The 2,956-nt window shown below is 41.1% G+C and overlaps 1 long non-coding RNA gene across 1 annotated transcript; it reads right to left on the bottom strand.

Moving 5' to 3' along the window:
- Nucleotides 1–379: 379 nt before the first annotated feature.
- LOC310780200 lies at nucleotides 380–2,124 on the bottom strand. The gene is made up of 3 exons (XR_014552914.1): nucleotides 1,896–2,124; nucleotides 968–1,129; nucleotides 380–509 (listed from the first exon to the last, which is right to left on the bottom strand). It is a non-coding gene; the product is annotated as an uncharacterized lncRNA (long non-coding RNA).
- Between the last annotated feature and the right edge of the window lie 832 nt (nucleotides 2,125–2,956).

Below are 2,956 nucleotides of genomic sequence, written 5' to 3'. Positions count from 1 at the left end.
TTACTCGTAACTTTAGTGTATTGCCCTTGCTACCCCCTCATTTTGGAACTGAATCCACTTTTGGGGAATAATAATTAACCTTACAGGAGGAGGCAACAACATATATTACTGCATGTAATGCAGTAAACTGAGGTCACTTGGATTAGTAACTGTAGCCTAATACACTTTGGAAATTGTAATACCTTATACGTCACAGGTTACTGCCTGGAAAAGTAATACGATTACAGTAATGCGTTGCTTTACTTTACTGCCCAACAACACTGTTCCCCAAACTGGATAGTCTTCAACATCCCCCAATGGATTTAATTGGGATCAAACTGACATTAACACAACTTTATTTTTTGATTAGATATCATCCAAAGTCAGATAGCTAGATAGGGTCTTCTTGGTGTCCTCCATGCTGAGCTGAGGAGATTTCTTCCCTGGAGGGATGATGAGTGTTGCCCCCACCTCTGACAGCATCTTCTCCATCAGGAAACCCATGTCGGCCATTACTTGTCGTCTGTTGGCTGAAGTAAATGTAAGATCTGTGTGATTTCCGATTTATTTTTATATATGAGCTGGAGCCAGTGTACAGTTTGGATACAAATGTGATAACCCCACATGGAGCCACACCAATCAAAACTTTAAGGGTGGTCTGCTGTACGATTTTTTTTCATATATGAAAATGCTTGGAAGACAGGTGAAAATCTTTATTTTATTATTAAACAGAGGAAACAGGGCTGGGGGAACATAGGGCTGGGGGAATATAGGGCTGGGGGAACATAGGGCTGGGGGAACATAGGGCTGGGGGAACATAGGGCTGGGGGAACATATAGACGCTCCCCTCAGGATCTTGTAGTATAATTCTGAGTAACTGCCTGGGCCAGCTGCTCTGAATACTACTACAAGATACTTACAATGTAATCCATTGCCACATTTTTTCCTGTAAGACATAATAAGCTGTTCTTCTTTTTGTAATACTAACCAGGGGAAGGATGGCAGTCATAGTTGTGATCTTTGGCCACTGCACCTGCAGGCGATGCCTGTCTCCTCTGAGGCAGGTATCTCCTGAGATTCAGGCAGGACAGCAACACAAACTGCTTTCTTGCTCGCTGGTAAACTGACTCCCGAGTTTGGGAGCCTAGTCCTGTATGAAATATGTTGATACAATGATTGTTCATGATACATTTTTGATAATTTTTCCGTCCTCAAAAATATCACAGAATTTAACATGTAACCGCATTTTAGCCGATTGAAAAGAGGATGAAATTAGGTCTTAGACGTTCAAACCCAATATCACCCAGATTTCAACTAAAAATCAACGTTGAAAAAACGTTTTGTGCTCGCTGGGTCAGCTCAGATCAGCAGGAAATTGATTACCATTTAACGCTAGCCAGGGGCATAGTGGAGGCTAAACCCAAATGAATTCAGTTTACACTTGTACTATCAATGGTTTACACGCCTCTTTGAAATGAGGCAGAGTTTACTCACCTATTTTAAGATCAACTGTAGCCTACTGCTAACCTTGGATAGTTTACCATCGCTGTATTTACCAAAAAAAACCAGACGCTATCAAAGCTGTATAACTTATAGCTTTGATTAAGAGTCATTATCACGTTATTGTTTATTTGGATCCCCATTATTTGTAACTGATATTAATGGTCATTGTAAAGTTTAACAGGTGTACGATGCATTAATATAAAAAGCAAACACAAGCACTAAACGTAACGTAGCACAGGTAGGCAAGCTAACGTGAGTTGTTGCTAACGTTGCTGCTAGCTGCCTACTTTCTCAACCTAGTTAGCTAACGTTAAGGCATGTACACAATGGACAGTAAACTGGAAATGATCGGTAAAGTGAACGTTACCAAGAAGAAGAAAATTATATAAATACCTAAACATTAGCCTTCTTACCTTTAGAAATTAACGTTAGGTTGAGCTAACGCTAGTTGCTGTTGAGTCAGTCTCCTATAGCGAGTCAACAGAGATGCCTCTGCGAGTAATACAGCCTTTATGGCGTTTCGAACGTATCGACAGTCTATTGTTGTGAGCGAAAATGTGTCTGCAAGTCGTCTTACATCATCTAAACCATTGACAGTAAATCTAAACGTATTACTGGCAGTGGCAGCTTTAAAAGGGACTGTGTGAACTCCATCCATGCCTGACTGTAAACAAACCGGAGACTCTTCTTCTGTTTATTTTAACGGCGGTTGCCCCACCCAAAATGGTGCATTACCGCCTCCTTCTGGATTAATCCATCCAATGTTTCCATACTCCATTACAGTCTTGTGATTAGCCCAGTTTCTAGTAAAGGAGTAGAGTGTAGAGCGGGAGAAGAGGAGAAATTAAGAAGTGTAAACAAGCCAAAAATAAAGATGGACGTTCCCTGTTAAACGCATACGCGTTAGTTGTAATTCCAAACTCTAACATAACACCCAGTCTCTCTCTGCACACCATGTCCTGCATGAGGGCGCAGAGCGAGCGGTATGCCCGGTGCTCTTATTTTGGTGGGGTTATTGAGGAGGCGGGACATCCCTTAGCAAGCGATCCCCCTGATTGGCTGATTACATTTGTGGATTGACGCTGTGGTGAAGGGGGAGCAAAAAGATTTGTAGACGAATGCAATGCATTCCACACACAGGCTGTGATGTACAAACACTAATTCAACACTTGAACACCTAGCATAGCGATCCACACACACACTGTGATGTGCAAACACAGATTCTACACTTGAACACTGAGCATTGCACATAATTTGTATGTGTGTCTGGAAACAGTGGTTTGAAAATACAAGTTAGAGTGTGTTTGTTTGCAAATTGCGAAGAGTGCATTTGTAGAAAATTCCACCATAAAACAGCGGTACAATAGTGTCAAAATTCAGAAAATAAATGAGAAACAATCTACAAACAGAAATTCTGGTTTTGAAGTACAAGTCACTGAAATCTATTTGTGGATCATGACGTGGATTTAAAATG

Source organism: Poromitra crassiceps (assembly GCF_964638095.1).
Source record: "Poromitra crassiceps genome assembly, chromosome: 7".
Lineage (NCBI taxonomy): Eukaryota > Metazoa > Chordata > Actinopteri > Beryciformes > Melamphaidae > Poromitra > Poromitra crassiceps.
This window is presented reverse-complemented; position numbering and strand designations above follow the sequence as displayed.